Below are 25,401 nucleotides of genomic sequence, written 5' to 3'. Positions count from 1 at the left end.
CAGCGGATCTTCACTGTTTCGTTTCGGCACGCTCTCTCCTCGACATATTTTATGGTTAACCAAGATTATTTAGAACATACTGATGGCGTCGCCATGGGCAGTCCCTTGTCTCGTTCGGTGCTAACTTTTTTATGGAATATTTTAAGGATGGAGCACTAGAATCAGCAGTTCTTAAAGTATCTGTTTTTGGATGTATGTGAGTGACATTTTCATAGTGTGGCCCAGCACAGAACATAAATTAATGGAGTTTTTACACATTCTTAACTCCATTCATGATAACATTCGATTTGCTACGGTACTGTAGAAATATGGCGTTCTTTCATTCCTGAAAGCTTGTGTTAGACAGAAGCGTGACGGCTCTCCGGGCCATTCTGTTTGTCGTAAGTCCACTCACCCTGATTTGTACTTGCACTCTTCAAATTACCATCCCCCATCTAAAACCATGAGTGTTCTTAAAACACTTGTTCACAGAGCCCATAGGGTGTCGGGTCCAGATATTTTGCCTAAGGAGCTTGCACATTTACGGTCAGTGTTAAGAGAAAATGGATGCTCTACCAGGGAAATTAACAGGGAATTATGATCTAAAACTAAGAACCGGAGCCGGACGTTGTGGCCCGGCGTTTCTAGGCGCTTCAGTTTGGAACGGTCGCAGTCTCGAACCCTGTCTCGCGCATGGATGTGTGTGATGTCCTTAGGTTAGTTAGGTTTAAGTAGTTTTTCGTTTATTGGACCGATGACCTCAGATGTTAAGTCCCATAGTTCTTAGATCCATAGGAACCATCTGAAGTACCGGAAAGTGGATAAAGATGAGAACGTGCCAGCAAAGTCCTTAGTTTCTCTTTCCTTCGTTGGAAATGTTTCCTTCAAAGCAGCAAGAATCGTTAACAATTTTCAGGTGAAAGCGATTTTCCGGCCACCATCTAAAATTTCTGACCTGCTGGAATCAGTAAAGCAAAATTTATTTCTAGGGAAAGCGGGAATTAACAAAATTACTTCCAAGTGTGGTATGGCCTCAGAACAACAACACGCGCAGTGGAGGGAAGCTGCACAGAACGTAAACGCTGCACTATCCTCCAGCAATTCAGCAAATCGGCAAATGTGGAACATTGCGTCTCCAATTGACATTCAGTAGAATATGACAAAACTTTAATTTTGGCCACAGTAACATCTTTTTGGACTCCATTATAAAAGAAATCTAATAAGCAGTGACAGCAGCTACGACCTCGATAATGTGTGGAATCCCGTCATCTACGAGATTTGGTCCGGTTGAAGACGGCAGAAACCTCCGATGACCTCGGCGAGTGACAACAGCGAAGGCAGCTGACCTATGTTGTTCCTCCAGCGAAGGCGTTGCTGCCGGGTGGTGTGGTCCTTCTGTCACTGTAGCTCTGACCCATGAGCGGAAACACAGTCAGCGCGCTATACCAGGTGGAGGGGAGACTTCTTCCTCAGTGTTCTGTGGCTCGCCAGAAGATGACTGGTAGGTGCCCACTCGAAATATCGTAGTGTGAAGTTTACGACTATCGGCTGCTGTCCCTAAGTCTCTTCGAACATTCAATTCGCCGGCAAAATTTTAAATTTCACAGTGTTACCATTAATGAACACATCGTTATTTTATTGCTACTCAATTATTTTTTTCTAGGTCATCACTTTTCTGACTGGTTTGATGCCACCCGCCACGAATTCCTCTCCTGTGCCAACCTCTTCGTCTCAGAGGAGCACTTGCAACCCATGTCCTCAATTATTTGGTGGATGTTTTCCAATCTCTGTCTCCTTCTAAATTTTTTTGCCCTCTACAGTTTTGGCCCTCTACAGTTCCCTCTGCTTAAATGGAAGTCGTTCCCTCATGTCTAAATTTATGTCAGTCCACCTAATTTTCTACATTCATCTGTAGCACCACATCTCGAATGATTCGATTCGCTTCTGTTCCGATTTTCCCACAATCCGTTTTTCACTACCATACAATGCTGTACTCAAGACGTACGTACTTAGAAATTTATCCCTCAAATTAAGGCCTAAGTTTGATACTAGTAGACTTCTCTTGGCCAGGAATGATCTTTTTGCCATTGCTTGTCTCCTTTTGATGTCCTCCTTGCTCCGTCCGCCATTGGCTATTTTACTGCCTAGGTAGCAGGATTGCTTAACTTCATCTACTTCGTGACTGGCAAACCTTATGTTCAGCTTCTCGCTGTTCTCATTTCTGCCGCATCCCATTACTTTCGTCTTCCTTCGATTTGCTCTCAATTTACATACTATACTCATGAGAGTGTTCATTCCGCGCCGCTGATCACTAATTCTTCTTCTGTTTCACACAGGATAGCAATGTCATCAGCGAATCGTATCATTCATATCCTTCACCTTGAATTTTAATTTCGCTGCTGAACATTTCTTTTTTTTTTCATCATTGCTTTCTCGATCTACAGATTGAACAGTAGGGGTGAAATACTACATCCTTGTTTTACACCCTTTTCAATCCGAGCATTTCGTTGTTGGTCATCCACTCTTATTATTCCCTCTTGGTTCTTGTACTTATTATATATTGCCTGTCTCTACCTACAGATTACCCCTGTTTTTCTCAGATTTCCGAACATCTTGCACCATTTTACACTCTCTAAAGATTTTCCTAGGTCGACAAACCCTATCAACGTGTTTTCATTTTTCTTTAAATTTGCTTCCATTATCAACCGCAACGTCGAGATTGCCTCTCTCATGCCTTCACTTTTCCAAAAGGCAAACTGATCGTCTACTAGCGTATCCTTAGTTTCCTTTTCCATTCTTCTGTCTATTATTCTTGTCAATAACGTGGATGCATGAGCTGTTAAGCTGATTGTGCGATAATTCTCGCAGTTATCAGTTCTGGCACTTTTCGGAATTGTGTGGATGATATTTTTCCAAAAGTCAGACTGTATGTCGCCAGATTCATACATTTTAGACACCAACTTGAATAGTCGTTATGTTGCCACTTCCCCAATGACTTTAGAAATTCTGGTGGAATTTTATCTATCCCTTCTGCCTTATTTTATCTTAAGTCCTCCAAAGCTCTTTTAAATTCTGATTCTAATACTGGGTCCCCTATCTCTTAAAAATCGACTCCTGTTTCCTCTTCTTTCACATAAGACAAATCTTCCGCCTCATAGAGGCATTCAGTGAATTCTTTCCACTTAACCGCTCTCTACTCTGCATGTAGCAGTTGAATTCCCGTTGCACTCTTAATGTTACCACACTTCCTTTTTTTAATCTCACCTATGGTTGTTTTGACTTTCCTGTATGCTAAGTCTGTCCTTTCTACTACCATTTCTTTTTTGATTTCTTCACATCTCTCGTGCAATCATTTCATCTTAGCTTCCTTGCGGTTCCCATTTATTTCATTCCTCAGCGACCTATATTTCTGTATTCCTGAGTTTCTAGGAACGTTTTTGTACTTCCTCCATTCATCGATCAAATGAAGTATATCTTCTGTTAGGCATTGTTTATTCGCAGTTACCTTCTTTGTACCCATGTTTTTCTTTCCAACGTAAGTGATGATCCTTTTTAGAGATCTCCATCCCCCTTCAACAGAACTAGCTACTGAGCTACTCCTCATTGCTATATCTATGTCCAATATCTGATTTTGGAATCTCTGTCTCACCATGATGTAGTCTAACTGAAAACTTCCCGTATCACCCGGCCTTTCCCAAGTATACCTACTTCTCTTCGGATTCTTGAACATAGTACTCGTTACTACTAGCCGAAACTTGTTGCAGAACTCCGGCAGCCTTTCTCCTCTCTCATTCCTTGTGGTCCAAAGCCCATATTCTCCTGTAACCTTTTCCTCTACTCCTTCTCCTACAACTGCATTCCAGTCTCCCATGACTATTAGATTTTCGGCTCCCTTTACGTACTGTATTACCCTTTCAGCATCCTCATATACTTTCTCTATCTCTTCATCTCCAGCTTGCGACGTTGGCATATATACTTGAACTATCGTTGTCGGTGTTAGTTTGCTGTCGATTCTGATGAGAACAACACTATCGCTGAACTGGTCACAGTAACACAATCTCTGCCCTACCTTCCTATTCGTAATGAATCGTACTCGCGTTATACAATTTCGTGATATTGTTGATATTACTCTGTACTCATCTGACAAGAAATCCTTGTCTTTTTTCCATTACACTTCACTGACCCCTACTATATCTGCATTGAGCAGTGTCATTTCCCTTTCCAGATTTTCTAGTTTCCCTACTACGTTCGAGCTTCTGACATTTCCCGCACCGATTCGTAGAGCGTTATACTTTCGTTGATTATTCAATCTTTTTCTCATGGTAACCTCCCTCTTGGCCGTCCCCTCCCGACGATCCGAATGGAGGATTATTCCGGAATCTTTTGCCAACGGAGATATCATTATAACACTTTTTAATTACAAACTATATGTCCTCTGGATACACGTTACATGTCTTTAATAGAGTGGTTCCCATTGACTTCTATATTCTCTTGCCGTAGAACACTGCTGATTCTTCCGCCTTTAGGGCCACTTTCCTACCTCTGGGACAAGAGAGTGCCCTGAACATCTGTCTGTTCGTCTGCCCTTTTTGAGAAGGCCGTTGGTAGAACCAGGGTGAATTCTTATGCCGGAAGTCTTCGGCCGCCAAATCTGATTATTACTTTAAGCACAGGTGGTATTCGAACAGGGTACCGAGGACGTTTTCATTTCTAATGCAAGACGCTACCCCCTTTTTTTTCCTCTTTGGCTGATCTCAGTTTATTCGCAATGTCGTAGTATTTGTTCTGGGTGGACGTCCCAAGACGCTAGTTCAAGTACATCGTTGGTCCATTAACTCAGTCTTGTTATTATAGAGGGCAGGTGACCCTCTGACCGCACAACACCTAGACAACGGATGCAACTATTCCTACTCATAGAAATACACATAAAAAGAACGGTTTTTACAGGCTGCTAGTTTTCAAATCGGAAGTTTTACTACTAGTTTCGCTCGCTGTCAGACAATTAGTGTCACTGGGCAAATGATTAACAGTTTTTATTGTTGCATGTTGAACTCTTCTCTGAGACACTGACAGCTTTAACAATGGATAATAAAGGTCACTTTTCTCTCTTGTGTTGTAGGTATGCACACCACTGTACTTCCCAACTTGATATTTACTACATATGACGAATGTCGCTAGTGAAAATACCTGTATGTGAAATGACGACGAAGTTAAAATACCTAGCTCCTTGAAAGATGTACCAGCATAGCGTTCCTGAGCGAACGCCACATGCTATACTTACTGCTCGCTTTTGCACAATCAGTACTTCCTTTCTATGTGATGGGCTACCTCCGAAAAGTACTCAGTGCGACAATATTGAGTGGATATTTGAGAAATATGTCAGGAGGCTGATAGCTTGTTTTCCCAGATTAGCAGTTATACGAAGAGCGAAAGTGGCTAAACTTAATTGAAATGTTCAGTAATATGCTTCTTCCAGTTCAAGTTTTCATCAGTATGTACACCCAAGAATTTGGAGCACTCTAATCGACTTACTGCCTAATGATGATGTGCTATATCAGTTGTTGGTATAACTCTATTTGTTGTACAGGACTGAATGTAGTATATTTATCTTTTTTTTGCAAAATTTAGAGAGAGTTCACTTTCAGATAATCACAAAATAAGTCTTTGGAAAATATGATACACTAATAATTCTGTTGCTTTCTCTGTAATGGGATGTATTAGAATATTAGTATCGTCTGCAAAAAGTATCTATTTTGCTCGTTGTGTGTTAAATGGAAGGTCATTCACATATACAGGGTGATCCATTGATCGTGACCGGGCCAAATATCTCACGAAATAAGTATCAAACGAAAAAACTACAACAACAAAACTTGTCTAGCTTGAGGGGGGAAACCATATGACGCTATGGTTGGCCCGCTAATGGCGCTGCCATAGGTCAAACGAATATCAACTGCGTTTGTTAAATAGGAACGCCAATTGTTTGTTACATATTCGTGTAGTACGTAAAAAAATATAAATGTTTTAGTTGGACCACTTTTTTCGCTTTGTGATAATGCGTTTGTTAAATAGGAACCCCAATTGTTCGTTACATATTCGTGTAGTACGTAAAAAAATAAAAATGTTTTAGTTGGACCACTTTTTTCGCTTTGTGATAGACGGCGCTGTTAGTCACAAACATATAGCTCACAATTTTAGACGAACAGTTGGTAAGAGGTAGGTTTTTAAAATTAAAATACAGAACTTAGATACGTTTGAACATTTTATTTCGGTTGTTCCAATGTGACACATGTAGCTATGTGAACTTATCATTTCAGAGAACGCATGCTGTTACAGCATGATTACCTGTAAATACCACATTAATGCAAATAAATGCTCAAAATGATGTCCATCCACCACAATACATTTGCAATACGTGTAACGACACTCCTCTCAACAGCGAGTAGTTCAGCTTCCGCAATGCTCGCACATGCATTGAGAATTTGCTGACGCAGACTGTCAGGCGTTGTCGGTGGATCACGATAGCAAATATCCTTCAACTTTCCCCACAGTAAGAAATCCGGGGACGTAAGATCCGGTGAACGTACGGGTCATGGTATGGTGCTTCGACGACCAATCCACTTGGCATGAAATATACTATCCAATACCGCTTCAATCGCACGGGAGCTATGTGCCGGACATCCATCATGTTGGAAGCACATCGCCATTCTGTCATACAGTGGAACATATTGTAGTAAAATCGGTAGAACATTACGTAGGAAACCAGCATACCTTGCACCATTTAGATTTCCATCGATAAAATGGGGGTCAATTATCCTTCCTCCCATAATGCCACACCATATGTAAACCCGCCAAGGTCGCTGATGTTCCACTTATCGCAGCCATCGTGGATTTTCCGTTGCCCAATAGTGCATATTATGCCGATTTACGTTACCACTGTTGGTGAATGACGCTTCGTCGCTAAATAGAATGCGCGCAAAAAATCAGTCATCGACTTGTAATTTCTCTTGTGCGCAGTGGCAGTACTGTTCACGACGTTCAAAGTCGTCGACATGCAATTCCTGGTGCATAGAAATATGGTACGGTTGCAATAGATGTTGGTGTAGCATTCTCAACAACGACGTTTTTGAGATTCCTGATTTTCTCAATATTTGTCTGCTACTGATGTGCGGATTAGCCTCGACAGCAGCTAAAACACCTGCTTGTGCATCATCATTTGTTGCAGGTCGTGGTTGATGTTTCACATGTGGTTGAACACTATCCGGCGAACGGTCCGTACCCTTGGATGATGTAGTCCAGGATACCGAGCAGCATACATAGCACACGCCCGTTGGGCATTCTGATCACAATAGCCATACATCAACACGATACTGACCTTTTCCGTAATTGGTAAACGGTCCTTTTTAACACGGATAATGTATCACGAAGCAAATACCGTCTGCACTGGCGGAATGGTATGTGATACCACGTACTTACACGCTTGTGACTATTACAGCGCCATCTATCACAAAGCGAAAAAAGTGGTCCAACTACAACATTCATATATGTTTACGTACTACACTTATATGTAATAAAAAATGGGGGTTCCTATTAAAAAAACACATTTGATATCCGTTTGACCTATGGCAGCGTCATCTTTCGGCCAACCATAGCGCCATCTGGTTTCCGCATTCAAGCTAGACAAGTTTCGCTCTTTGTAGCTTTTCGTTTGATGCTTATTTCGTGAGATATATGGCCCGGGCACTATCAATGGACCACCTTGTATAAGGAACAGGACTGGACCCAAAGTCAAACCCTCTCGGACTCTCTTTGTGATTACGCGCCTGTCTACCATGACGACATGGTCTGAATTATTCGGTACACCCTTTGCATCTCATATGTTTTTATTAATTGATATATTAATAATGTGAGTTGAACCATCTATTCCATTAATTTTATGTCTTTTAGGATACGTTTACGTATGTGTTCCAGAAGTTCCCAACGCTTGTGTTACATGTCCAGTGTCTGCTGTAGTGCGTCCATACTAGGGGGCGGCGTCTGGGTTTGAAACATGTCTCCTGATGCGTCACTGGGGAGTGGGCCTGTTGCACTGAAACACATAGTCTTTTTAAGGATTTTCAAAACTGTTACCAGCACTGGGAAATTTAAAAACTGTGTTATTTTTAGAAATGATTCTAGGTTCCCTAATGCCTGGTCTTTCTACTCCCGAAGTAACCACTAATTGTTGGCTGCCTATCACCATCCACAGATGCCACGTTCGTTGCCCACCTGTTGGCGTACCGGCTCATGCAAATGTTGACAAGTGTGACGAATATCAGTGTTAAATCAAACAATTATTCACTTCTCCGCTTTCGTAAGGAGACACTTCTGATGAACTAGCCACAGTTTTAGTGTTCAAAGCTAATAAATCCCAATCTTTGAATATATCGAATTTTGCAAATTGACTTGTCATTGAATTTGTCTCCTGTAGAGCTATGACACTAGCAGCAGAAGCTGATATCGGTATCACTTTTAGTCAACGTAGCTACGAAAAGAAACTATGTTTATAAGTCATCCAGTGAGGACATTTTACAGGTTATTTGTTGAAACCTAAAGTACGATATATTAATCCTTATATTAACCCTTTTCTGCCAGTCGGGCCTTAATAGTCCCATCTATCTTCTACTGTTATAGAACAGCATGGAACTGAATTTATAAAACCTTTTGGGACTTCTGTGTACCTCTTTCGTAGCAAAGGATAATGCTTGGTTGGGGCAGTTCAATACGTCTGCCCACAGAGGACAGAAGAAGAAACATCGTACCGCTGTGTTTTTCAATTTGTTAGAACACTAATGTGGCCCTGATGATGTGAAGGGATATTAATGTGATTGTTTTGATCGTCGTAATCTGATTTCGTATTATTTTGTGTGTGTGTGTTTTGCTTTGGTAGTATTCTCCCTAAATATTAAATCCTTTGGTACAGGTTTCCTTAGTTTGGGAACGAAAGCGTTAAGCACTTCAGCAAATATCCAATAATAACAGCTTATCTGGACCATAATGCACACTGTGTTTAAGAAAATTTGTCTCATATTCTTACAGAACGTAGTACTGATTAAAACTAGAAGATAAGTTACTATATTTATACTCGTATGTCCGCAAATCGATATTCGTTGAGATATGCGCCGTTTCACTTCGGGCGATGTATATGCAGTATTGATGAGTCAGGATTTACAAGAAATGGAACAGTAAATTAGTTTAATACCGCACGTGTGGTCAGATGCAGATGCTCGAACAGTCACGGAGGTGATGCATCAGCATCGCCTAGCTATTAAATGTATGGTCGGGAATTTTCGGTGACCGACTTTCAGGACCAGACACAACTGATTAACAGGTGTTGTGTAGCACCGATTTCTGATCGCTATTGGAGAGAGTCACCAGGAAGACGACGACTGCCGTTTATGCTCGACTTAGCACTATTCCATATCCTACGGATGGTATAAATGTAGCTCACCAATATGTTCCATGGCCGATGGATTAATAGGGAAGGTCTAGTAGCACGGCCTTCTCGTCCACTGGACCTGAATCCGTCGGTTTTCTATTTATGGGAACATTTGGAGGCACTGATTTAAGCCGAATACACCAACAATTTGCAAACCTTACACGATCGTGTGCCCATACCATGTGACGCAATCCAAAACGAGCCAGTTGTATTAGCAAGAGGACTGAAGGGCTGAAAGATATATCGGTATATGTGGGAACCACATGAATTACTGCTTGTAGTCTGTACCTCTACGTAACAGACAGACGGCAATACCAGGAAAAATCGAACCATATCTCAGCACGTATTTGTTTTTGGGATATGTTACTGTGGGAGCGTTCCTTCCAGTTTTAACCAGTACTATCTTCTCTTTCTGAATGCCCCATCTACCTGCTTCCGCGTGCATCGTACAAACCAAAATATGATTTAAGAATCTGTGTCTGATCACAAACATTACTATTCATTTATTTATATCGACTACCGGCTATCAGTAAATGTACGAATCACTCATTATTTATAGGGGGCAACCATAAGTTTCCTTTCGAAGGCCACTGTAACGCCTTGTCTACATGCAGATGGTTACATATCCGCATCGGAGCCGCTCTGGTTACAATGTATGCCACAACAAAGAGCGCAAATGGAAACTTTTTGACTCTTCCTGTACAAGAAAATACGAGTACTCCAGTGAAACGTTTCCCAAAAAATTTAGAGCTCTCAACTTCATTGCAAGAAATTATTAATCATATAGTCCTAATTTCTGTAACAACCATTACACGTTTTGTGTAACATTATGTTTAATTTAGAAAATCGAAAATTATCCGGCTTGTAATGGACTGTCCAGCGAAATATTATCCCGATATCAGTTTCTATATTTAAAAACCGCTAAAATAATGAATAAGGCAGTCCATTTCGAGCTTCACATACAGTTAAGGAGTTCTGGATAATCCTATTAATACGTCGCAATAAGGTAACTGAGAAGGAAATTCACTGATTTCATCTGAAGTCGATTCACGTATGCTAATACTATACACGAAAGTAGCATTTTAGTATTTCGCTAAGAAACCTTACGCCAAGGCTTGAACACAGACCAGAAATACTGTTTGCTGTCGGATCACATTGAAAATGCCAAACGCTCCGGAAATTTGAGAGGAGTTCGAAATATCAAGTGAGTGATTTCTCTGCAAGCGCAGCGACCGCTGAAAATATTGTTGTGCTTGGCGAACGAATACAATTTCCTGCAAGAGGAATAAATTTCCGGACAAATTTCTGGAATGAATACCGGCGGCTGTTAACAGTGAAGGCGTGGCGCGCCAGCCGCCCCACGTTCCCTTTGTAGTGAGCTGGTCCCGCTAGTGGAAGGAAGGAAGGAAGGAAAGTGGGAGTATGAGGGGGTAGGGGGAAAGGCAGGTTTGGGGGTGGAGGACTGGAGCCAGAGCTGACTACTCGCAAACGACGTATGCAGTATCGACGGTGGACTGTAACTCGGAAACTCGAGAACCAACAGTCACGAAATACTTTCCCATATTCTGATTTATTTTCAGACTTAATCATGTGTCTGACATAATCATGGAAAACTATCAAGAACAAGGTCATTTCATTGACGAATGAAGTTACACGTAATTTATGTGATGCATTCAGACCCAATGAAACACATATGTTACAGTAAAGGATGCTTCCACAGTTGTATCAATACCCAGTGCAACCCCTTCCCCCACGTGATGGCAACGGATACATGTAGTTTCGCTGCAAACTATCATAAAAAGTGTCGAATGGCATCCTTCGATAGATAGTCCCAAACATGAAACTTCCTGGCAAAATGAAACTGTGTGCCGGACCAATACCCGAACTCGGGACCTTTGCCTTTCGCGGCCAAGTGCTCTACCGTAGAGCTGGTAGAGCACATTCCCGCGAATGGCAAAGGTCCAGATTTCGAGTCTCGATCCGGCATACAATTTCAATCTGCCAGGAAGTTTCATATCAGCGCACACTCCACTGCAGAGTAAAAATCTTGTTTTGGAAACACCCCCAGGCTGTGGTTAAACCATATCTCCGCAATACACTTTCTCCTAGGTGTGCTAGTTCTGAAACGTTCGCAGACGAGCTTCTGTGAAGTTTGGAAGGTAGGAGACGAGGTAATGGCAGAATTGAAGCTGTAAGGATTGGTTGTCAGACGACAGAGCACTTGCCCGAAAAAGGCAAAGTTCCCGATTTCGAGTCTCGGTCCAGCACACAGTTTTAATCTGCCCAGAAGTTTCATATCAGTTCACACTTCGCTGCAGAGAGAAAATCCCCTTCTAGTTCCTTACGTCTCAGAGGCTCTGGAGAACGGGTAGGGTCCCGTTTCATCATGCCCCTAACATGTTCAATTGGCGTGAGATCTGGTGATCTGTAGCCGAGGCAAGTTGTACTCCGCTGGGAAGAGCTTTGTGCTTCGTAGGAGCTGTATATGAAAGTACACTGCTCTGCTATGAAAGTACATTACCTGTGCGCAGAAGAAATGCCACTAGCTTGGCTATAACGGACTGTGTAATACAGTGGGAATTAGTTACTTTACCTTGCGGAAACACCAAGCGTAACCACGAGTTGTAGCTGATGGCAACCTCACCTTGAAGCTAGGATTGGGCTCTCTATGTTGTGGGCGAATGAATTCTGGAATAGGCAGCTTTCTAACTCTCCGCCATGTATCTGTACGTCCATCACTCGCATACAGACAGAACCCACTCTCATCACTGAACACATCTCCATTCCACTCCGGTCAATTCTTTCACCACGCTAGAGTAGCTATGCTTGGCGGTGTCGTGATGCGAGTGGTAGCCTGGCCAAAGGCGCATGTAAACTTAATCCTGTTATGACAGTTCCCAGGTATCCCCAATGACACATCAGGTGCAAAAATGTTCCGATATCGTCTCTGGACGCTTTTCGGTCGACCAAAACTGCTCTCAGTATGCGCAAATCTTGACATTCGTATGTACTACACGGAGATCCAGAACCCGGTTTACCGGTGTGGGAATGTTTCGAAGACCACTCCTAAAAGCAGTGACTCAACACCGAATAACCGTTCGCCAGATGTGCAGCCATCCGTCAATATGTCCATCCAGTTTCACGCAGGTCCACAAACCAACACCGCTAAAATGGCTGGAACTGCTCAAGAGGAATGCATACACATCAGTGAGGCGTGGTTGTATTCTAGAGTGAAGTTTGCAAACACTTTTTACCTCTAAACTCAGCACATTCACTGCCAGCAGAGTCAACACCGGGTACGAAGATAGGTCTTTTGAGCGCCAACTGATTGTCGATGACCGCGACAAACGAATCACTGAAGCTACAACCTCTCAGTACGCGTATATAATACAGTGGTGCCAATGAAGAGGCCTTGATCGTGTTGCATTCTTTTGCCGGCGTTGTACATACGAGTACATACACCACAATGTGCGTGGCAGAGGACGCCTGACAATGTGCCACACAGGGTTTCTTCCGTCTCCAGTCGAGTGTGGAGCGCTGTAATTAGTTTTCGCAGTGCCTACGTCAGTGATAGATACGTGGTTGTAGTAAAGTGATCGCGTGAGAGTTGTTATATATCTTTGGGTCACTGTTAGTTCAGTTTTTTGAGCACTCTGGGATATTCTCGCATGAGATAGATGAACTTGTCATTTGAATAGTCATACTTTCGGCGTTCCATATGAAACTGGAAAAGAAGGAAACCTTAAAATCTGATACATTTCCAGGTCCTTCTACAATGCAGTTCTTATTCATACACTGCTACGTCCACGTGTTTGTACTATCTGATTGATACAAGTAGTAACTCAGTGATATTTTTGTCACAGGATGCTACATTGGTACATATTAAATTTTACATTTCTGCCGATTTAAAGTTATTGATGTTTGTTCCAGTTTGATATCGTATTAACGTCTACGTGGATATTTGTGTAGTGCTTTTCAACTAACATTTGATCGTAGATAACTGCATCATCTGCAAAACGTCTAGGGTTAATATTGTATCACATTAACTGCAACCCACATCCGTCGGAACCTCCTTACTGTAGAAAAAACTTCGTTACACTCTGCAATCGAAACACCGACACTTATCTACATTATCAGACAAGTGATTCCTTGGGCCTAGGGATGTGTCAAAATAACAAATCCCTATTTCTAGTTACGTTATACCGTACATTCCGTTTCCATCACTGAGATAGTACTTCCTCATTACTCATTAGATCTCTGTGTTAATCTTCAGTGTTCTTCTGTAACACCACATTACAAAAGCGTCTATTCTCTTCTTGTCTAAACCGTTTATCGTCGACTTTATTTTCCATGCAGGGCTGCAGACAAGTTAAACAAGACCAAAAAATTACTCATATTTAAATTTGAATTCACGTTAGCAAATTTGCCATTTTCAGAAAGGTTTTTCTTGTTATTGTCACTATGCATTCTATATCCCCCCTACTTCCTTCGTCATCAATTATGTTTCCCCCAAATAACAAAACTCATCAACTACGAGTACTTATATATTTGATTCCATTCCATTATCCTTGTTTTACCTTCATTCACATCAATCATATAACCTATCTTCATGGCATTAGCTCCATTCAGCTGTTTTCCCAAGTCCATTGCCTTCTCTGACAAAACGTTAATGGCCATAACTAAATGGTTGAGAGAATATGTTACATATAACTCGTTTCCATAATAGATCGACGTCATTGGTTTTGGGCTGCAGTTCTGTGGATCGCTTCTCCTACCATTACTGTAGGCTGGTGGTATCTGTACTTACTCCCAACCATTGGTCACAGTTTTTTAATCAAGGATTCACCTGCACATTATGCTCACAATGGGAGCTAACTCAGCAGAAATTCTGAATAGCATCTAACACGCATGCCTTCTAGCCTTGTAGCCTTGTTTAATTTCATTATTTCAGCTCCCGATGCCATTGTCAAGAATATTTATACCACACTAGTCTTCACTGCAGCGCTCATTAAACTGTGGCACTACTTCTGCATCTTATCTAAAATGGAATATTTGAAAACCGAATTCAGCAATTGGAGACAATTTTCTTCTCATTTTCTTTTACAGTCATTATATGGCCACACAGCTTGTCATATTTTGTCTAGTCCTTCTCATCGTATCAATTTTACTCCGTTGCTAGAGAGCCTATAGACTTACACTTTTTTTTAAAAATGGTTCAGTGTCAACAGCGTAAATATGCTGAAATATATCTCGGTAGACGAATACATCATGGATTGCATAATCAGACAAGAATATAGTTCCTATAACCATACAACAATGGATGATGGGTCTAAGTTCAAATATAGCTAACAGCATCGCGCTTTGCAGCATTTTCTGAGTTTTGGAACTTTCGTGTGTCCTTTAAGAGCGCATTATAAATCCGTACAACGAGGTTACGGAGTGAGCAGTCAACACACACCTCTTGACAGCCATTACACATATGATACAGTGAATAACCCAAAGGGCTACTTTTACTCCGAGGTTTAATAACTTGCTTTTGAAATTGAATCTTAACAGCTCAGGACCAAAATAAATCACAGAATCCGCCCTTTCTAAGTCTCTCACGTCAACGGAGAGTTGAGAAAAAGGTTTCAAGATTTAAGTATACGTATCAGAGCGTGTACAAAATTGGGCTAGTATCAGGCTTATAATTACTCCGTGCTCCACGTTACTGGTCCTGTTTAGCTGAGCTCATCATTTCTGGATGTGTTAGTCGCGACTAGATACTACTAAAGAGTACTGGCATAGCAGAGTGGCATAGTACTTAGACTCCTGACGCACTTCGTGAGGAACGGGTTTGTTGAACCTTATTTCTTTGGTTTTCATAAATATTTAAGTTGAATTCAACAATGTTCTAGCTGTATCGGAAATCGCATTCTTTGGTAACGTTGTCATCGACCAGACGTTAAATCTTAACATTCTTATGTTTCCTAATACTTGCGTGCAGCGCGGGGTAGCCGAGCGGTCTCAGGGCGCCTTGTCACGGTCTTCGCGGCTCCACCCGTCGGGGGTTCGAGTCCTCCCTCGTGCATGGATGTGTGTGTTGTCCTTAGTGTAAGTTAGTTTATGTTAGATTAAGTAGTGCGTAAGCTTAGGGAGCGATGACGCCAGCAGTTTCGTCGCATAAGACCTTTCGACATATTTCCTTTTCCTAATATTTGCGTCCCTTCCTCACAGTATCGTCTGTTTGCTACACGTTTTGGATGTTGGTACATTCATTCAGATTTAATTCGTCTGGCTGTAGTCCTGCGAAGAAGACTCCGGCAGTGAAGCCGAAGAGTCATGAGTGGACATCAAGGGCTGTACTCGGGCGAAAATATGCCTAGAAATTGTTAATTGATAGTGGCAGCGGAAGCCTCAGTTTAGACACGCCAGTCCTTTCTGTGCGAATTAAAGTCGTTTCTAAGGGACACAAAACCAGTAGTGTCTAAGTGGAGCCTCTTTGTTTACATCAGAGAATCATGCCTTACATAGCGAAAGCTAGTTCACTTTTGTCCGTCTTACGTCTGCTATCCCTCCCCAGAGGTATGTATCATGACTTGATGGATGTGATATACCGTTCGGAATACAAACTGATAATAAATTATTACGGATTGTATCTTATACTCCCTTTGAAGTGGATTCAAACTGTTTAGAATATGTCCAGCATATGCAAACAGTAGTGCTATTGTGTACCTTGTTTATATGATGCAACAAGCAACTGTGAGAAAAGTGTGTATGGACATAGCCTGTTGTACAAGGTACTTTATGTTCTTAAATATTTTAACGATGACAAACCTTTCATAATATATAGTTTTTATCCACTTTACATATTTTGTATTAGATAAGCATAAAATGAACTAATTTCACAAGGAAAAATAATAAGATTTGAAGATGACTGCAAAGTCTGTTCAAACCAGTTGTTTTAACTAAAACTAATACTTTTTGTGATCTTGGTTTTTTAATGGTTTTCAGCAGTGAAAATATCGCCCTTCAGTTCTCTCAAAATGAGAAAATTCAATCAAATTATTGTGGTGCCTTCTTCAAAGATCTTCGTAACAGCTGGTATTCGTTGGATGGCTACATGTCATTCACCACTATAACATATCATGTAAGGTTGAAAAAAAGTAAGGCTGCAGTAAAATATAATACAAAAGCTTGCTAATATTGTTATTTCTGAAAGTGTGAATATTGCCTACATCACCCTTGCTATAACAGTATATGATTAATTACAATATTGTAATAGTTAATTTAATTGCCTGTTAGTCAGCCTTAAGAAACCTGTACAGCAGCAATTTCACACGGTATGGATTTAGTAAGTCCTTAATAAATTTAATTACGGGACTCCGGTTTGTGGGAGCGGGGATAGTACGCAATAGCGTCCCAGATGCTTTCCACCCGGTTCAAGGGAGGAGGATTTGGTGGAAAAGAAATGACTGTAAATTCACAACCATATTCCGCAAACCACTATCCTGGCCTTGTGACACTATGACACTAACTCATACCTGCTGAAAGCGGCCATCGTTATCAGGGAATTCGTCAAACATCAGGGGATGCCGATGCTTCGCAGTAACGCTGACGTAGTCAACAGTTAGTCAACAGTCTTGTATCCGTGGAGGAGTTCAGTTTCCTACCAGCAGCTCGTCCACCGCATTCACACACGACTATCAACGTTCTGTAACATTAACATGGTAACCTAAGAAAATGATACGTTACTATTTTTCAAGGGTCCAATTTCGATGTTTCTGCACTCACTTGTGCGCAGTGGACAATGTCGTTGGGTCAACTTGGCAACACGTAAGTTTTGTCTGCTGCGGACGTGCATGTTCAACAATGTTCTCTGAACAGAGAGCTCCGACACTCTTGCCAGCACCAACAATATATTCTGACGTCAGCTCTACCACGGACCGCTCGCTACCCATCTAGTTTTACAGAGAGGTTCTACCTCCGACCTCCCCATTCCGCACTAAGATGTGGACGTCTTACAGCTTGTCGTCATCTCATTATTTCACCGTCCTTCAATTAATTAACATAGATGCTCCAACAAATAATTGGTGACGTAGGTTGCAATGATCTGAGACTAAGGGGCTGGTACAGGATAGGAATCCGTGATAGAACGCATCAAACCATTTGGAAGACCGATGACCCAAAAAACACTCACGTCAATGGCTTTGCCTTAAACAACAGGATCGTTACCAAGCGCGCGGGCCAGAAAAATCGGGCTCTTCTCAAAATTTGTGACATTATCTTCAATACAATGATTCCTCATTCTTCACCACTCCGAGTATCACTATTCTTACGATGGATAGTTATTAAAATTTGTCTTTCCTGTAGAGATCAATTATATTCTTCTACAGTTATTTCATAAAATATTTCTCACATTCATTCGGTGACACAGCGTTATCAAGTTGGACTACGGACTCTTCAAGCAGTGTTAAGTATCTACAGCGAGGCGCACGTATTTCTCCATATTTTCTATTTTCGGGACACACTTATCTACTCCTTTCGCACTTTCTCATCATCGATGCATGGTAATCCACATCCGCATTACTTCAGTGACAATATTATTCCAGCAGAGCACCGGCTACATGTTAATCCTGTGCTTTCCTGTACCCAGTGCCAACAATACTGTCTAGGATCTGCCAAGTACGGAATATACCAAACATTTGGTGCTCCGTGCTGAAGCAGCTGTTGTCACCCATCGTCATAGATATGGCATTCCAATATAGGGTACCTTGGAGTACCTTCATTTCCAAAGTCAAACGCTTTCTCTCTTATTTACGGGCTTCGAGGCATAACCTTTTCGCCAAAGCCCTGTGTGCAAAATAGACAACACACGTGTCTGTTATAGAAAAATTCATCCATATAAAAGTATCTTAAACCACACAATGACGGTCTGCCCATAGAAACGTATTTTGGTGATAAAAATAAAAGTTACTAAAGCACTTGACTCTCTTTATCTAATAAGTCACAGCCCATTCCGAGCAGTCCGTAATGGTTGCCATATTTCTCACTGAGACTAAGTCGGTGTCGATAACTTGTACGTCAATTTACTCAAAATTTGCTGTTACATCCATTGTCGAATTACTTTGAATAATCTGTGAGTGACGAAGCGATTACAGAAGCCGCGCTTGCGGATTCTGTTCTGTCATTTTTCAGCATTTCATCACCTTCAAGTAAAAATCATGGAAGTGTATTACAGAAGCCCCAGTGGCGCACTATATTTACAACAAAGAAAAAGTACCACTGCAATGCTGAAATGTTGAAGGAAGTTTACAAATTTCATCAGTCTTGGAAACCCTCGCAAAGTATTTTTATGGCTCGCTTTTAATATGATATACGCTCCGTGCCACAGGCCGGTACTTAAGACTCTGGAAACTCGCTCCCCTCCCCACGCTGAGTGTCACCCCCGCGGCAATGGCTTCGCTGCCCACGCCAGAGCAGCCGTCGTCGGGGTTTCTGCGGTGCGGCATGGCGCGGCACAAACCGTGTACAAATATTTTAGCAGCGCGAGCTAATTGAAAACACAACGGCGCCGCACTTTCGGAAGCTCCAGTCGTAAAGTTTACTGCCTCCCCTCTGCACCCCAATCCCTGCGCCGGCCCCCCACGCGAGCGGGCCATAACACGCTGTAATGGAGACCCGGCCTCCTTACGCCCTAAGTCCCGACAAGGCGCTCCGACACATAAATAAGATAATTTTCTCCCCTGGCATCCTTCCTAGATGTCGTGCCACGGGGGCGTTTCTCCTCACTCCCCCCCCCCACTCCCCTCCATTTTCTCCCTCCCCCAAAGCGCCCTGCCACACGTATTGCCAAGCTGGGACGTCTGCGCTGCTCCCCCTCTCCGTGCCCCATCTCCACGAGGGTTGTACTCATTTCTTCTTTTCACAGCTGCTCATAAAGTATCTAAACAGCCTCCTAACACTTGTGTAAGTTACGACTGCTCGTTAAGTAAAATGCAGCGCTTACTGTCTACGTCATACCGGCTACCTGTAATATAATACTTCTCTACGGAGAATCATAGCAGGGCAAACTTCAGATAACCCATTTTGATGTTCCTGCCCTTCTGCTGACCTGCAGTGACTTTATCGTCCGCCTCCTCCGCTGGTCATTACTTACAGTTACCTGTTTCTCCCTTCAACACGTTTAACGCCGTTTCAGCGCATTTCGGGTTCATCTTTTTGACTATCTGGTTGTACGCCTACCGTTACTTCGGTTACGAATTCCTCGAACGGCTTTGCAAATCCATCCTGCTAAATATCCTACTGGAAAGCCCCTTCTGATAGAAGCTCACTAGATGAATACTAATCGAGCAGTCATGGTACACACTATCAGACATTTCAGCTTAACACAAGAAATGAGCATAAGCTTAAGTTGCCCATAAGGTATAAATAGAAGTTAACAATTCTGTACATATCCACATAAAATTCCTTTCAGATCTACTAGCACATTGATTTACTATATGCAAATACTGTTTTGTCTAGACGCACTTGCAAACACTTTAGTTGTAATTGAAGTTACTCATAGGCATTCATGCACTAAGCTTTCAACACTAAGCGCAACAGACATAGCAATCCCACCTGGCCTCCCCCCCCCCCCCCTCTCTCTCTGTCTCTCTCTATCTCTCTGTCTCTGTCTCTCTCTCTCTCTCTCTGTCTCTCTCTCTTTTACACACACACACACACACACACACACACACACACACACACAACTATCGTGGACAACAGAGCCGTGGGAAACATCCAGGTTTTATAGTATATTTTTCATGCTTTTCCATTTGGCTGCCTGTAAAACGAGGCCAGCTGTACTTTATATTAAATCATACTGACCTCAAGAAAGGGAGATCAGCTTTAACGAGCACAACGATTGGGCCCAAAATTTTCCAGTAAAATATGTGATGCTATCACAGGAAGACGTATAGCGGTGTTTTATTATTCATTAATGTTACATTTTTGCCATCATCTAGATTCTCTTCCAAAAATAGTCAAGTATAGAATGTTTTAAGAATTACAAATATGACTGGCTTCCAAACGGTTGGTTTTCATTTCATCCTTGACTTCCTTCAGTAATTTACTGTGGAGTTTGATTACCTGGTATAAAATACTTTTTAAATTAAATGTTTATTTTATTTTAGCGAGTGTAATTCGACAGACATTTTCGACACAAAGTTTAACTAATTTCTGAGTTTTTACATGCTGCTATATTGCTACATTTAGATTACAGTTACTTCTTCTTGTAACATTCTCACAATGACAACATGATCTAATGTTTATCATCAGCAATTACTCCCTAATTATAAATTTTTGAAACTAATGGAACTCTTTGGAAGAAGAAATTTCTTGTCACCTGAACTACACTTCTAATAAATAATCTTAAGTTATTATGGTGGCCTGATGTTATTATTTGTCCCATAGGTTGTATGTTCCAATTATTTTGATGACTACTTAATAGTTTCCACATCAGAATACAAAGGCTCGCCCCAAATGTAGGGGATTCAATGAAATAAAAAGGGTAGATAAAGATTTCTGATCAGATCAATATACGGTAATATCGGCAGTATATGGAAAACAAAAAATGAGAATAAGAAGGTAGAGCAGAGACTGAATCACTGTGAACAGTTCATGGCATGGTTGTTCAAATCTAAATGGACAGCAAATCATCATCAACAACAATATTTCAAACATATAGACCGGCGTCGGTAGCAGAAGATGATCGTATATGGTATATGAGAGCACTGAATGGATTAATCAGAATGTAAATGGCGATGAAAATCGAATAATCAAGCTGAATCGCAGTAGTAGGAGAAGAAACAGAAGACAGAGATACGGGGAGAGATAGACTCTGTACTTGCAATTAGCAACTGTGAAACACCTCGTGAGGTCATAAATATATGGCACTCTTAACTAATATTCTATTTTATATTTTAAAAGGAAGAGTAGAGTGAGCGCGCTGCTGAAACACATAACGATCAAGGGAGTTACAAGGTGTGGTAGCCCTCTATCCCCCATCCATGAAGAAGATTCCTGTTTTGACTTGAAGGGCGTGTTTTTGAAAATATAGGGGCTAGGAAGTTTCACCCTCTATAAGTATTTAGAACATTCCAGAACAAACAAGAGTATTCGAGAAAATTCCAGGTTATTTGAGACTATTCTAGAGCATTACCCAACATTTCAAAATGTTCCGAAATGTTCCACAATGATCCGAGGTGTTCTGGTGTGTTCGGGAACAGTCTGGAACATTCGTAAAAATTACCCAATATTCGGGAACCTCCCGGAAGTTCCTAGATCATTGTAGAATACTCCACAACACTCTCGAATGTTGTGGATCGTTCTGGATCATTGTGGATAATTAAAAGCCTTTTTGATATTTTCTGGAATTCGCCACTGGCGGGGCTACCCATTGGTAGGGGTGCATAAAGGAAGACCCAGCGTGGTTTAGAACGCCAGTTTCTCATCCGTGAAGAAGGGAGGACCCGAAAAAGTAGTGCAGTGAGTGAATTAAAACAAACAGTGAAGTGTGGGTAATAAAAGTGACACAGTGACTGAATATAAATCGAATACTTAGTTTTTTCGTTAATGAAAAGGTGATTTGATCTATATTTTAGACTATATCCAAATTTAAAAGAGGAGATCTCGCCATTTCCAAAGCAAAACGCTGAAAACAAAGCCAACAATGAAAAAGCCAAACAGACAAAGAGCGCTAAGCTTGTTTAAGTTTCCAACGTACGACAATGGGCACCGTGAGAAGCAGAGAAGCCAATGAACAATAATTGCGACAGTGTCTTATAGCTGAAGACTGCGAACTCAAGATAGCCATGAAAATACTGCCATAAGGGAAACGCCGACGAGCACAAGTAAATACTACAATCTAACAAATGAAGTATTCTAATACGACCCAACGAAAGAATATAACAAATACATCCCAATCTGAAGAATGCATAACATACGACAATTTTGCAACGTATAAAAATTTAGTAGAGAAGCACCAGGATTTTTTTGTATAAATGGAAAAATTCGGTACCACCACTGGAAGCAACTATGCAGAAATTTGTACATTACATCACCGGAGAAACTACAGAATGGTATATTAAAGCATACAACGCCTGTTTCCAAATGACTCCTTTCGGTGCAACTTCGATTAACATTAAAAGAGATGAAATTGATTACGTTTTTGTTCCATCCAAGGACAAATCTGTCACAACATGGGGTCATTAGTACCACAACCCAACGAAGATTATAAATTTTTGCAAGTACATTTCATTGGAAATGAAGAAACACAGATTGATCACCGATGAACACTACGGTCGCAGGTTAGAATCAAGCCTCGGTCATTGATGTGTGTGATGTCCTTAGGTTAGGTTTAATTGGTTCTAAGTTCTGGCGACTGATGACTTCAGAAGTTAAGCCGCATGGTGCTCAGAGCCATTTGAGCCATAAACAAATATCAGTGGATTGACACGAGAAATAGTCAGAGATGTACAGAGGGTCTCTCAAAAATGAAGTCAAATGGTTCACATATTCAGAATAGCACTAGACCGAAAGATTTCTGCTAATTATAAAGTTAAAATTTGAGCAACGAAAGACCAGATGGAAAACATGAAGGTCGAGTTTATGTACCTCAGATGGACGAAGAACCATCGTATTGTGGACAAAGAAAACAAGCCGTGACATTACTGTACAACGAAAAAGGGGAGGACTACAACGCATTGCTCAGCCACACCGTTCATGTGATGCCCTCCAATACCCATTAATATTTCTGCACGGAAAGTACGGATACCATTTTAACGTGAAACACGTTCAAGATTATCGCTTCATCATCAGTGAAAATGAAACATTCTTAACACACCCTTTTTTTACAACAATTCCTGGTAGATATATATGAAAAAATAGAAGCGGAACTGATGCTTTACATCATACTGAATCAGAAGAAACCATGCTCGGAAGAGTGCATTCGTCATCGAGACGCAGTCATGAATGACGGAAACATTGACTATAGTGGAGTCGAATAGCAAACACGAGGGCTGTCTCACTCACACAATTTCATAAGGCTACATGACAGAATTAATGTCACGGATATCGACAAAATCAGCCAAGCTGAATTTCCCAATAAACAACCAAATCTGAAAGTATACGACATAGTAGTGAATTCGCCGTGAGTAAGTAATGGAAAATGTACAAAAAGAATTACTAAAACCATACTTGGACGACATACAAACCGTGATTGATGGCTATCCCAGATACAGAAGATCACCCAAAAACGGAGGATTCACAGGAAAAATGCGACTAGGAGGCAGCGACGAAATGGAAATGAATAATCAATGGCTACTATCATGTAATACACTCCCTTTCAAAAAAGGCAGTGACACGGCAGTATCTCAAATAACCAAAGACAGCGAACAAAAAAACAGAAACGACAAGATCCTCAGCAACAGTAACGAAGCTGCGTGCCGCGTTTTCGGTTTTCCCACACACTAACGGGAACCAACAGTGCATCATCTAGCAGTAAATTTGGAGAATGGATAGAGAGTTTACTTCTCGAAAGACACCGCCAGAGATATTGCGAGCGAACCACCTCAGAACACAACATAACTGCATCGTAGTAACTGTGCGAAACGAATTCATAGGCGAAAACATTACTATATGGCGACTTCCCTACCTACTGTATTATCTTGAAAGACGAAAACAAGTAATTCTAGTAGAAGATCATGCAAGAATTATGAATACTGGTGCACTAGGCCGAGTACACACTACACATCAGAACAACACCGAATGTTTCTATCTCCGCATGCTATACGAAATACGGGGACCAACACATTTCACACATCTCAACACTGTTGAGGGGTGCCAGTGCTAGACGTCCAGAGAACCATGCCAACCCTTAGCACTCCTGGAAAACGACTATCACTGTGAATTAACACTACAAGATGCCTCATTCAGAGCCAATCCTGAATAAACGACAGATTTATTCGCCGCAATTATTGCAACATGTAGCCCACCGACTCCAAAACAGCTGCGGGGCTCCTTCAAAAAGAGAGTGAGTGATAACGTACATACCAAATCCGACAAGCACATCCTGAACTAAACGTGGAATTTAACGAAATTTTCAATAAAACACTCATTTGCCTGGAAGATAAAAATTTATCAGTAAACAACAAGCCTTATACAACTTGGGTTGCAAGCACCACGAAAAGATGCTATCAGTGTGCTAAACTTCAAAATTATAAAGGATTAAAGCTACAACATCAACGAACTACACTCCAGGAAATGGAAAAAAGAACACATTGACACCGGTGTGTCAGACCCACCATACTTGCTCCGGACACTGCGAGAGGGCTGTACAAGCAATTATCACACGCACGGCACAGCGGACACACCAGGAATCGCGGTGTTGGCCGTCGAATGGCGCTAGCTGCGCAGCATTTGTGCACCGCCGCCGTCAGTGTCAGCCAGTTTGACGTGGCATACGGAGCTCCATCGAAGTCTTTAACACTGGTAGCATGCCGTGACAGCGTGGACGTGAACCGTATGTGCAGTTGACGTACTTTGAGCGAGGGCGTATAGTGGGCATGCGGGAGGCCGGGTAGACGTACCGCCGAATTGCTCAACACGTGGGGCGTGAGGTCTCCACAGTACATCGATGTTGTCGCCAGTGGTCGGCAGAAGGTGCACGTGCCCGTCGACCTGGGACCGGACCTCAGCGACGCACGGATGCACGCCAAGACCATAGGATCCTACGCAGTGCCGTAGGGGACCGCACCGCCACTTCCCAGCAAATTAGGGGCACTGTTGCTCCTGGGGTATCGGCGAGGACCTTTCGCAACCGTCTCCATGAAGCTAGGCTACGGTCCCGCACACCGTTAGGCCCTCTTCCGCTCTCGCCCCAACATCGTGCAGCCCGCCTCCAGTGGTGTCGCGACAGGCGTGAATGG

The sequence above is a fragment of the Schistocerca gregaria genome, chromosome 7 (genome assembly GCF_023897955.1).
Source record: "Schistocerca gregaria isolate iqSchGreg1 chromosome 7, iqSchGreg1.2, whole genome shotgun sequence".
Taxonomy (NCBI): Eukaryota; Metazoa; Arthropoda; class Insecta; order Orthoptera; family Acrididae; genus Schistocerca; species Schistocerca gregaria.
The sequence above is the reverse complement of the archived record's forward strand: the minus strand, read 5'-3'. Positions refer to the sequence as shown.